The sequence below is a fragment of the Lepidochelys kempii genome, chromosome 1 (genome assembly GCF_965140285.1).
Source record: "Lepidochelys kempii isolate rLepKem1 chromosome 1, rLepKem1.hap1, whole genome shotgun sequence".
NCBI lineage: Eukaryota > Metazoa > Chordata > Testudines > Cheloniidae > Lepidochelys > Lepidochelys kempii.
In genome coordinates this window covers 201,081,980-201,095,136 of record NC_136380.1, presented here as the reverse complement: position 1 = coordinate 201,095,136, position 13,157 = coordinate 201,081,980, and the positions used below count along the sequence as shown (strand labels likewise).

Here is a 13,157-nt window from a genome sequence, read left to right as displayed (position 1 = left end):
TCTGCACAGAGTATTGAGATGTGAGACATGCAGGGGACAGAGTTGCACATGGACAACAGCATGATGTGGAGATGCAAAAAACACAGTGTCAGAATACCATGGGTTAATACCACATTGATTTTAGAAGCAAGGGATTTACTGTATTGGATCAGACCATTGGCCCATCTAGTCCAGCACCCTACCTTCTGCCACCCCAGAATACTAGTTGATCTGCTATTTGCATTATAGTATTACTCAGAGGCCACAGTCAGGGTCGGGGCCCGGTTGTGCTAGGTGCTGTACAAACACATAGTAAAAGCCGATCCCTGCCCCCAAAGCATTTATAGTGTAATTTACAGGGATTATTCTCACTTTAGGATGTGTTACATTATTGGACTCATGAAGTTACTCACCTATCTCCTCCTTTCAAATCCCGCTGCAGTATTTTTTGACCTGCAGGGCAAACAAGTGGCACCCTACTCCTAGATGACAGGCCACAACTAATCAGTGACATGTGTCTTTGTTTTTGTTTAACTTAAACACCCTCAATTCACTGCATTCTACATCTCTCATTCTCTCTCCACTATTCAGTTCTGCTGCTCTATCTCCACAGGGGGACGTGGTAGTCAAAGGGAGAAAAGGGAGAGAGAGAGGGACGGGAGGGGGAGCATGGGCAGGTGAGGCAGACACACTTAGTGAGAAGAAATGCAAAGGAGAGTGACAGACTGCAACAATGGTAAACAATTTCAGGAGGGATTTTTTCTTCTGCTCTGGCCTCCTAACCCGCTAAAGGAGGATTTCCTCCGTGTAGGCATTGCATGGTCAGCCCAAGGCCGGCCTGCACAGGCCGCTCGCCAGCCTCAAGCATGCTGGGGCAGGGGGCATACCGGGGCAAGCCCAGAACATGTAGCACAATGGAGATCCTGGGTGGCACAGCTACCCACAAACAGCTTATGCAGGGCTGCTGTAATTCAGAGAAGCTTCCTGGGCTATCCAAGTTATGCCAGTGGCCATTTTGGTCCCCCACCAGCCCAGAATCAGAAGAGCGTAAAGGTAACTTTAAAGCCATCTTTGTCCCCTATCCCTCTGGGCTGTGGCTAGGTGAACGGCTAGGCACCTCCTGGAGCAGTAGCACACAATCACAGCCTTCTACTGTAGGAAGAAGAACAAGTAATCAAATCATACACAAAAAAGCAACAACCCTCAACTGGTTTAAAAGAGAAGGCAAAAGTAATTGTATCCCAGACAAGCAGTGTGGAATATGGCAGAATTGGGGTCTTGGCCTGGAAGGGGGACCTATGGATCCACACAGTTTGAACCAAAAGATCCACTGAACAGACGGGGCACTGCCAGCATGTTGGAATTCATCAGGAGGACGGGGGAAGAGTCTGTAGTGTTGGCAAGCCAGGGAGCCAACAGTTCCACAATTGGTCAGGAGGAGGGGGTGGAAGGAGCTTTGGCTTGTTTGAGTCTCCGTCCCAATTAGGTTTAACCCAGCCCTGAACCCCGGGGTTTTCTTACTGAGCCAAACCAACTGACAGAATATCAGCCAGAGAGAGGAGCAGAGGAAGAGCTGATACTCCTGTGTCTTGGAGACTCCCGGCAGTGATGTGCCTGTGGCTTGGGTACTTTACTCCAGGCGCTGAGTTTGTTTTTCATTCTCATCCTTTCCCAACAAAAAAAACACTTGAAGTCTGGGGCTGGGGCTGTAATTGCCTGTTGGGCAGGAGGAAGGTCTGAAAGGAGACAGGCTAGGCAGATGCAAAGGAAACAATGCTGGGCAAAAGACCAAGGGTGTCAGAGGGGGTGGGAGCTGGGGAGGCAGAAAGGGAGAAAAACAGAGAAGAGGGGTTTGAGGAGGGAAAGGGAGATGGCTGGACGTTGGAGTTGGTGTTTGGCAGGTCCCACTATGTTGTGTTTTGCCCTAACTGCTAGAGAGGTTCAAGCAGCAATGATCAGACAGTGCTGTTTTCTCATTGCCTTCCCCATCTGATGCATATCCCCAAAAGAGCCCCAAGAAAACCCTCCTGCCCAGCAAGGCCTCACACCAGTCACTAGGGTGTGAGGCAATAAAGAGGCAGGACCCCATTGTGCTGACTGAAAAGGTGATTCTTTTTTGAAGCTGTCCCAGACTGACAGATACCTACTGTCACCACACCAGCCTTCCCTAAAACCTGGTCTGGATTCAATAGTCATGGAATGGGCTGCTGACTGCTTTACAGTCTTCCAAACAAGGAGGACTGCATAGCATAATAAGGATGTGACAGAAAGCTGGGAAGAGATTGATCTTTTCTTCCACGTCTCAGTCATGTTATATGGGTCAGGATTACAGTACCATTGACAATATATTTCACAGTATCCACTCACTCCAATAGCTACTGATACAATTTCCTCTCTTTAAAAAACAAACAAAAATACAAATGCAAATAAATCTTATTAACCACAAAACCAAAGACTCCACTGCCACAAACTAATACAGCCAGTTAATAAACACAAGGAAATACTTTAGAAATGTCGAACATGGAGGTCAGAGTACTGGACAGCTGTCAATAACTACCATCTCTGACTCTGATTACAGAACTGCTTGTTCTCAAAACAGTTTATTGTGCAGTGCACTCAGATTCAAATGTAAGGGGACTGTTGCCCCCTTACTAACATTCAGCGTGGGTGTTTTAGTTGCTAGCTCCCAGTACTAAAAGGGGGGTCGATGGGAAATCAGGACCCTGAGACTGACAGTCCCCAGGAACAATGGGGAGGAGGCCAATACTCCAGGTCAGCATGCATGACAGGGCGGGCAGGCTAATCAGGGAGTCAGGAGGCCAAAGGGGTGTGAGCTGGAATTGTCTGAGTCAGACAGAGAGGGGCCGAGCTAAGGAGAAAGCAGGAGCTCAAGCTGAGCTGGGGAGCAGAGCTGTGCCAGATCCAGAGGGGCCAGAAAAGCAGCCCAGAGAGAGCAGATCCTGTCCTGGGAGCAGAGCTGCAGCCCCAAAGCCAGAAGCACAGCCCAGAGAGAGCAGACTTGTCCTGGGAGGACAGCTACAGCAAACAGAGCCAGAGGGGCCAGAAAAGCAGCTCACGAAGCAGGTCAGTGCTGGAAGTAGAGTCACAGAAGCAGCCTGCAGAGCAGACCTGTCCTGGGAGCAGAGCTGCAGCAACCAGAGCCAGAGGGGCCAGAGAAGTAGCCCAGGGAGCTGGAGGCAGAGCAGCAACCGTGCTGAGGCAGAGTGGAGCTGGAGCAGTCCGGGGCCCAGTGTCGTGAGCAGCTGAGTAGAGCCCAGGGCACCCTGGGCAGTGGGCCCAGCACAGGGAGACGCCTCAGCCAGGAGACTCTGCAGGCCAGACTCGGAGTGGGATTGGTAACCCTGACAGGGCGGGGGGCAACACTGGGAAGAAGGGCCCTGCCACCTAGAGCCTGAGAGCATGTGGCCACTACCAGAGCGAGTGTCCAACTCACAGCATCCCTGCAGCACAGCCAGGGCCTGAGAAGAAGGCCTGGGACTTACAAGGAACAGACTGTGAACTGCCCTAACATTCCAGAGACACTGTTTGTGATGTTCCCTGCCTCAGAGCGGGGTGATGTGTTTCCTTTAACCTTTCCCATTTTTCCTTACTCTTTTTTAAATTAATTGTTTATTAAATAACTTGCATTTGCTTTAAATTATATGTAATGATCAGTGGGTCAGAGAAGTGCCCAGTGCAGAGAGAGCACCCCGGAGTGGGGACACCCTAGCCCGTCCTAGGTGACCACAGCAGGGTTGGGGATCGAGCCCCCTAGGAATCCTGGGCCCAGTCTTGTTGGGGTTAGGAGGACTCTGCCAGACAGGAGAGTAGAAAGGGAGTTCTCAAGGGCAGGGAGGCCTCTGGGTAAAGTAAGTGGGAGTGAGGACTCAGATCCTTTCGCTAGCCTACTTCACCGGGGTAGTGCAGAAGCCAGGAAAGTTCCCCACAATAGAGGGACTCTTCCCCCGCTTACACAGAGATGACAAAAAGAAAAGGAGTACTTGTGGCACCTTAGAGACCAACCAATTTATTTGAGCATAAGCTTTCGTGAGCTACAGCTCACTTCTTCACGCTTTTGAAAATCAGGCCACTTTTTCAGATGCTAAAATATGGATTAAGGAGCCTAACTTTAGAGTCCTATTTTTGACAGTCTTGGTGGTATTTTTTTAACTGTAGTTCTGAGACAACATAGAGTTGGCAGCTAGAATATAATGAAAACAAAGGTCACAGCAGGAAATAGCTACAGGCAAAACAAAGAATTTGCAAGTGATAAACCAGTGTCTTTCTTGTCTCAGGTTTCAGAGTAACAGCCCTGTTAGTCTGTATTTGCAAAAAGAAAAGGAGTACTTGTGGCACCTTAGAGACTAACCAATTTATTTGAGCATGAGCTTTCGTGAGCTGTAGCTCACGAAAGCTCATGCTCAAATAAATTGGTTAGTCTCTAAGGTGCCACAAGTACTCCTTTTCTTTTTTCTTGTCTCAGTGAGGAAATAGGTTGTTCCACAAAGCAGAAAATAAAACTTGGACAGATGTTTTTAAATATTCAGCTTTTTTTTAAATATACAATCTTGCCAAGTATGTCACACAGTCAGCATAGGAGTCCCTTCTAGACTTAGTCATTTGATCTAGAGAGAATTGACCAAACTTTTGTAATCCAATGGCCCACCAGAGGTTTCCTGCAGTAACTTTTCTAGGAGATCATAAAAAGGGTTTGATCTTGCTGCCACTGAAGTCAAGGTGACCTTTGCCTTGGCTTCAGTAGAAGCAGGCCCAGAAATTCCAGTCAACGAGTCTGAGGCTAGTTTAACCCAGTTAACATCAAATCCAAAAGGGTGTACAATGCAGACAGGACAAAAGACTTGCCAGTACAATCAATACAAAGTTTAATCACCTGCTGACTGGCTTTGGAGGCGTCTCTCATCACATACTGTACAGGGAAAACTGCCAGTGAGTTTGCACTCTCTCCATCATTGACCTGTAGCTCTGATGCTATTTTATTCAACCTGTGCAGAGTGAGGTCAGTCCCAAAAGTGGTCTGCTGTTAAGTTTTTAAGGTGAAGGGCAAAGGGAGGGGGGAGGGAGAGAGGAAGTGTCTTTTTTGCTTCTTTATGATGTATTAGAGGAAGCCTGGAAGGTTTGTTCCAAATAAACTCTGTGTGCACGCGCAAGCATGCATGTACATGCTCTCATAGAGACACGCATGGGGTTTGGTTTGATTGATGGTGGTGGGGTTTTGTTTGTATTGTTTTTTAAAAACATGAGATTTGACATTCCTGATATTTCTAGTCTTCCCCGTTTTCTCCTGGGGGACCAGAGATGTGGACTGGGAGCTCTCTCTGCTCTTACTGGAAGGTGCAGCAATATTGAATCTTTAACAATGAGATCTTTCCTCACAGCGGTTTATCAGGCATTTGAGTTAAACAGATATTGTCAAAATATGAACATTCTGACCAGAAATCCGTCCCTGTTTAGTTGCTTAGTTTTCCTTTTCTTAGTATTTGTGATGTTATAAATAGACCTGTGCAAAACCTTTTTCCACAAAAAAATGTTTGGGTTTACACAAATCTGCAATTTGCGAATTCAGGTCTATTTTGGCGAACTGTTTCTGTTAGAAAAACAGTTGGAAAGATCTAAACATTTTGACTTTTTGTTTTAGAAAGATATTTGTTGTTTTCGAGTTTGACTAATTTTATTTAAAAACAAACATTTTAAAAGAAACCCTTGAAATTGAAAATAAATATTTTTACCATTTCATTTTACCCACCACCAAAAAATGAACATTTTTCATTTTGGGCTGAGCCAAAGCGAAATATTTTATTCTTTTGGTTCAGCCACGAAACTGAAAAAAAATTGGTTATTCACACAGCTCTAGTCATAAACCTACTCGTCGTGTATTGAGTCTTCCAGGGTAAGAGTAAGACAAGAATTTTGAATATGAAGCACAACTTTCTGTGGGGAGAAAAATAAACCCTTCTGTATATATCATAAAGAAGCAAAAGAAGAGCATAACCTCAAAATTTATTTTCCTTTGCAGATCACTTTTAGTGATGGTTTTTGTTTGGGAATAAATAGAGGATTTCGGTCTCCAAAGGCTATCAGGCAAATGCTTTTCAGCAGCACTAAATCACTTTTTTTTTTTTTTTAAATTGAGAAAACCTGAAAAAATTGTGGGCAGAAACGGAGCTCGACTGACTCTCTACTATGCTCAGTTTCCCACTGATATGGAACATCAGTAACATTCAAAGGAAAGAGCCTTATGGGATGTAGCTCTATGTCAGTGCCAGAGACCAACAGAGAAGAGAAAAATTATTGCCTGAAGACAGTGCTTTGGCCTCTTCGCTGGCTCCTGATCTAATTCTGGCTTACCTGCAGAATGCTATCCCTGTGCTCTAACCCCCTGAATGGGCTAGGACCAAGCTAACCCATAGACTAGTAGGCTCAATACAGGAGTAACTGGAGAAAGTTCTATAGTCTGTCTTATGCAGGAGGTCAGTCCTGGTGATATAAGAGACACTTCTGGCCTTAAAAATCATGACCTGCCATGGTAGCCTGCTCCACAAGGGTACTGTGAGTGATGGTCCCAAGGTGAAGCTCCAGAGGCTGGAGGTGACAGGGAGTTCTCAGAAGCGGGTGATAGATTTCCCTCTCGCCAACGATCAGGTGAAGACTGACTCAAATGTGGGCAGCCTTTTCCTTAGTCGCGGAACTATTAGCTCAGCTCAGGCTCCCCTGAAGACAATCACCCACTCAGGATAGCAGCTGAAACAAGGGCAGGGTGAGAACCTTAGTGATGGTCACACTGGAAGTGCAGGTCAACAGACTGACTAGGAGAGCAGCTGTCCAGTTTCACAGGGACCATTGTCTCCACATCTGCTCACAAACACTAGCAAGGCTGCTCCCTGACTTTGGGCTTTATCCCTCCACAAGACCTGGGTCTGAAGCTGCTGGGGGGTTGTGTGTGCCATCAGGCCACAAGCAGCCACCTCCTCTTCTGTTGCCAGTGAGGGATGGGGGCCAATAGCGAGTGGTGGCACACGGGTGCAAACTATGACGCTTCCTTCTATTGATGACCCCTGTGCTGCTTTATGGAGTTCTGGAGTCCAGTGTGGGCCACACCCACATGTTATTTCCTGACACAGTTTGCCTTTACCAATTCAGTCAAGGGGACATCTGTAAATAGCTATAGTTCGCAGGCCCTTCCACTTTTACCTGTTCAGATACAGGCCTGAAGGGATGGTAACTTTGAGAAACATACTATAGGATTTGACATACTAGATCCAACCACTCATCTGAGAAGAAGCATGATCCAGTCGTTAGGGTGGTAGCCTGGAGCTCCAGAGACCTGGGTTCAATTCCCTGCTCTGCCACAGACTGCCTGTGTGACCTTGGCCCAGTAACTTAGTCTCTCCGTGTCTCAGTTCCTGATCTGAGAAATGGAAATAGCAACATTGTCCTCCTCACAGTGGTGTTGTGAGGATAGACACATTAAAACTGGGAGGTATTAAGGGTGTGGGGGCCATGTAAGTATCTTACAGACAGTCAAATCCAACATCCTTTCCTGCCATATACATTCAAACCAAGTTCAGTGTCTCGTTGCCAGTCACTGATTCCTCAAGTAAATATTATGATACCTGAAGTTAAATCTTCCCTCCCACAAATAACGCTAACCAATTCTGTAGTGCTGCACCCACATGGCAAATACCTTCATAACGTCTGGGAGATGGTCCGGGCCAGGACTGGGACACCAGAATAGAAGTCAGGAAACCTACTCCCTCTTCTGCCATTGACTTGCTGTGTGACTTTGGGCAAGGGCCCCAGAACATGAGATTTGCCCTTGTCTTAACAAGCACAGCTACTAAACATTAGCGGTCATAAAAGCACCCCCGGACAATACTATTCTTTAATATTCACCATTACTGTATCATCCAGGGTTTCTAACTAGCATCAGGATGCCAGGGCTGGCCAACCGCGCGCACACACACAGTTCCTGCCTCAGACAGCTTACAGAGAATGACAGTAACAGGACGTCCCACATGACTCAGTCCCTGGCTCCTTGCTTTCCCCCCTCTTCTCTCTTTACACTTGCGTGCCGTCTGGACAGACCCAAGGAGCAAGACTGTAAATGCGCTGCTTCTCCCCACTCTTCACACAGTAAGCATCAGGCAACAGTTCCAGCTGGAAAGTTTGCTTTCCTTGACAGCCAGTTTACTTTCTTCATTCCCTGCCTCCCCTGCCACTTCCCCTTCGCTCGGAAAGCTCTCTCAAACAATCTTAAGCTTTAAACAAATAAGAGTTTGGAAAGCAGCAGCCTGCTCTCAGTTTCTCTCCCCACCAGCCCCTGCTTTTTCCCCCCTCCCCAGTGCAATGGAGCTGGCAAGAGCTGCACGTGCACAGAAAACAAACCCGTGGTTTGGCAGAGCTCTTTACAAGAGGAATGAAGCAAGCGGGAGAGGAGAAGAGTGAGGAAGGGGGGACTTGGAAGGGTTTTACTGCATGCTAGAGCCCCAGCGCATGCAGGGACATGTACATATGGACACAAATGGCTAGATCTATGCCTCCAGCAGAGATGGGCCTCTGCTAGGGTTACCACTTGGCTGTATTTGACTAGGGGTTGCCAACTTTCTAATTGCACAAAACCGAACACCCTTTCATAGATTCATAGATATTTAGGTCAGAAGGGACCATTATGATCATCTAGTCTGACCTCCTGCACAATGCAGGCCACAGAATTTCACCCACCACTCCTAAAAAGACCTCACACCTATATCTGTGCTATTGAAGTCCTCAAATTGTAGTTTGAAGACCTCAAGGAGCAGAGAATCCTCCAGCAAGTGACCCGTGCCCCATGCTACAGAGGAAGGCGAAAAACCTCCAGGGCCTTCCAATCTGCCCTGGAGGAAAATTCCTTCCCGACCCCAAATATGGCGATCAGCTAAACCCTGAGCATATGGGCAAGATTCATCAGCCAGATACTACAGAAAATTCTTTCCCGGGTAACTTGGATCTTACCCCATCTAAAAACCCATCACAGTCCATTGGGCCTATTTACCATGAATATTTAATTACCAAAACCATGTTATCCCATCATACCATCTCCTCCATAAACTTATCGAGTTTAATCTTAAAGCAAGATAGATCTTTTGCCCCCACTACTTCCCTCGGAAGGCTATTCCAAAACTTCACTCCTCTGATGGTTAGAAACCATCCCTGCCCCTTCCCCAAGACCCCGTCCCCCACTCACTCCGTTCTCCCTCCCTCCATCGCTCGCTCTTCCCCACCCTCACTCATTTTCACTGGGCTGGGGCAGGGGATTGGAGTGTGGGAGGGGTGAGGGCTCCGGCTGCGAGTGCAGGCTCTGGGGTGGGGCCAGAAATGAGGGGTTCAGGGTGCGGGAGGGGGCTCTGGGCTGGGGCAGGGAAATGGGGGGGCAGGTTGTATCTGCGGGGGCGGGCTCTGGGATGGAGATGAGGGATATGAGGTGTGGGAAGGGCTCCGGGCTGGGGATGAGGGGTCTGGAGTCCGGGAGTGGATTCAGGGCTGGGGTAGGGGTGCGGGAGAGGGCGTGGGCTCTGGGAGGGGGCTCAGGGCTGGGGCAGGGAGTTAGGGTATGGGCTCTGGGAGGGAGTTATGGTGTGGGAGGGGGTTTTGACCTGGGGTGGGGATTCAGGCTCCAGCCAGGCAGCGCTTACCTCAGCCAGCTCCCAGTCAGCGACGCAGTGGGACTAAGGCAGGCTCCCTGCCTGCCCTGGCTCCACGCGGCTCCCGGAAGCGGCCGTCATGTTCAGCTTCTAGGCACAGGGTGGCTCGCCAGGTGGCTCTCAGTGGTGCGTGCTGCCTGCACCCGCAGGCACCGCCCCTGCAGCTCCCATTGGCCGGAGCTTCCCTGATCGCACTTGAATCTAGGCACTGCCTAGCCTGAACCTAGCCTTAGCCCTGCTGCGCCACCGATCAGACACCTGCCAGACACCTGGCAACCCTCTATTTGACCAACCTGGCTGGTTTTTTTATGGATTTGCCAGTTGCCAGAAAAATAATGTAATCTGCCGGGGTTTTTTTACGTGGGTCTAAAGATTTGCATTATCATCACAATACACTGGGACATCTAATGGTAAAAGTTTCTGGGTCCAGCTAAAGATGCTGCAACATTCCCAGTTTCAGTTTAAACGATAGCAGATCAAAACTGTTGAAAATGTAGCAGCTGTCTGCCCACCGACACGCAAGCACACCAGGCATCTGTGTGAAAGAGGGTTTGAGTCACGCAGGGTGAAGAGATATGTGATGTTATCCATGTTATCTCTATGCATTCTCTCCCTAGTGGCTGTTGAAGGGGGAGTGGGTTGCTCTGTGGTTGGGGGTTGGCTGCCGGTTTTTTTGCATTTCAAAAGGTGGTAATCCTAGCCCAGCGGTTCTCAAACTGTGGGTCCCCATGCCTTGCTCGGGTCTGGGGCTGAAGCCTGAGCCCCACCACCCGGGGCCAAAGCCCGTGGCTTCAGGCCTGGGTGGCGGGGCTCAGGTTACAGGCCCCCCGCCTGGGGCTGAAGCCCTTGGGCTTTGACTTTGTCCCCACCCCCTCCCCCCGCCTGGGGTGGTGAGGCTTTGGCTTGGGCCCCCCATCCGGGTGGCGGGGTTCAGGCAGGCTTAGGTTTCGGTCCCCTCTTCTCAGGGGTGAAAGTAAAATTGAGCTCTTATTGGTATGGGGCTGCTCTGCTCCCCACCTCCCCCGGAAGGGGCGGGGCCTTGGGCAGAAGGGGCGGGACTGGGTTCAGCGTCCATCTGCGCTCCTGGCCCGCACCACCTGTGACTCCAGCGATGATTTAAAGGGCCCGGGGCTCTGGCTGCCGCGCTGCCATGGCAGCGCTTTAAGTAGGGTCCTTTGCTGCGGCAGTGCTTTAAGGACCCTGCTTAAAGCACTGCCATTGCAGGGCTTTAACGTTGCTGCCCCTTTTACACCTCCCCCTTGGCGGCTGTGCTGGTAGGGACCTGGCAGGGCAGCCGATGGGGGCGTTCAAAAAGGGCAGCGCTTTAAAGTCAGCGGTAGGGGCCAGTACTGGCGGCTACTTTGTAACCCAGTACGCTGTACCGGCCTGTACCGCCTTACTTTCACCCCTGCCTCTCCTGGGGTCATGTAGTAATTTTTCTTGTCAGAAGGGGGTCAAGATGCAAGGAAATTTGAGAACCCCTGCTCTAGCCTATGCTCACCTTCGCACTCCCAGTTCAGAGTAATCCTCAACTTTGTGATTCATGCCCCAGCTGTAAGACAAAATTCCCCTCTCGCAGATCCCCACTGTTGTAGGGAGAACCACTGGTGGAGGGGAGATGCTGGGGACATGTCCCCACCCAACCCCAACTTTTTTACTGTCCCGTTTGTAACAGCTGCAGGACCTCTCTCTCCTTGTATCCCAAACTGTAGATAGTAGCAACCTAAACCCACTGTGGATTTCAGCTCTGATATTCTGGTGTCCCTACATGTGCCCATCTGCATCAAGGAACTGTGAGCATGTATAGAGAGCAGAGCTGTGGCAGTTTCAAGTTACTTTGCATCAGTTTTGGCTCCACAAAGGATTCGCATGGTCTCTCTTCCATATTTCCCCCTCTCCCCGCAAACAATCTTGCAGTGAAACTGAACTGAAACCCTTGTAGTTTGCCTAGTTTGGAGCAGAAACCACGTGAAATGGCTAAATTCCATGTGGTTTCCACCCCAAACCATAACTCGGCCCCAAGATACCTCAAAAGGTTCTCAGCTGTGTTTGGGGATGGTAGCAAAGCCAGATATGTTCTATTTGGTCTTGGTACAAAATGTTCCCACCATCCTCGTAGAGGGGGAGCAGAATGCCAGAATCTATCCGGGCCCGCCCCAGGAGAGAATTTTTTTCCTTGCTAGTTAATATCCATGACATGTGCCATGTGCTTTTTCCTCTCGGCCTCTTCTCCCCCAGCACTGCTCCGAATACTGCAGGGCTGAAAACAAGAGGTCACTGAACATGATTCACGGGAAGGATGATAGTTATGAACACTGGATCATGACTGGGGAATGGAGTAATTGGAGTAATTCCACAACCCCAGTTTTCAGGATTGAGTTTACAGTAATGCCAAAATGCCATTAAAATTACTAATGAGTTGGCATTTTAAAAACTGCATCTGGCACCCCTTCTTTCTAAAGTATTTTATTTCTCTCTCAAGATGAGGAGGAAATGTTTCCTAGTGATCAGAGCAGGGGACTGGGAGTCAGGATGGCTGGATTTTATTCCTGGTTCTCTCAGATTTCTTGTGTGATTTTATGCAAATTACTTTTCCTCCCTCTGCCTCAGCTTCCACTTCTGTAAAATGCGGATAATAATAAAGAACAACCTAATGAGTTCTGCGAGACTGAACGTCAGTCAAGCGCTTTGAGATTCTCAGATTCTCAGCATTATAGTATTTACTGGTTCCCTGAAGCCCCAGGATTTCTGGATTAGTAAATCTGAAGAATCCCAACTGTCAGCATTCTGGGGTTGCAGCCTCACTGAATGAATCAAGCAAGGAGGGGCAGGCTGATTACAATGGAGAGAAATTATTTTTCTGAGCACTCTAAATATTTTGGTTAACAGGGACAGAATGGGGGGAGAATTATAGACAACGAAGGAGGAGACAATTTAACAAGGGTTTGTCAGACTAAACCGCTGGTAATCACAGACTCCAGAGAAAGTGTTTGTCAAACAAACAGAGGGACATCCAGCTGCCAAGAGTGAAGCAAACAGTGGAGCTGTAATGGCAACATGGTACCATTTGCAAATGTCACGTGATCAGCTCCCCCAGCCAGTCGCATCACATCCGTGCTTATATACTAAGGAATGGGTGACACAGCCACAACTAGCTGCCCAGGTGGCAACCTGTGCCTGCAAGGTCTTTTCAGCAAGTATAGAATCTCTACAACCAAACATATAAACAGCTCAGACAGGAAAGGGGGTGTCTGTCCACTTGCGGGTGCAGTGGGAATTTCCCACAGCCAGTGTGCTCTAAAACTAGGGAGGTGGCATGAATAATCTGATCTAGGCTTCATGCTTGAAATGCTCTGCTGGGACACCTCCACAATAAATAGCTTTTGCAACATACCGCCTTTAACTATGGGTGTTACCTATTAATTAGCTGTAGTCCAGTAGTGCCCAAAGGCCCCAAATGAGATCAGGGCCCCATTGTAT

At 48.7% G+C, this 13,157-nt stretch overlaps 1 protein-coding gene across 3 annotated transcripts in view; it reads right to left on the bottom strand.

The window, feature by feature from the left end:
- The window catches only part of BOC (BOC cell adhesion associated, oncogene regulated), an 81,549-nt gene that overhangs the window by 47,132 nt on the left and 21,260 nt on the right, over window positions 1-13,157 (bottom strand). Inside the window, exon 1 of one of the 3 annotated variants that reach the window (XM_073308450.1) lies at window positions 9,669-9,764. The exons of the other annotated variants lie outside the window; for them this stretch is intronic. The gene's annotated coding sequence lies outside the window, so the exon portion shown is untranslated. Of the gene's footprint in view, window positions 1-9,668; window positions 9,765-13,157 lie in introns of those variants that run through there. 3 annotated transcript variants of the gene reach the window in all.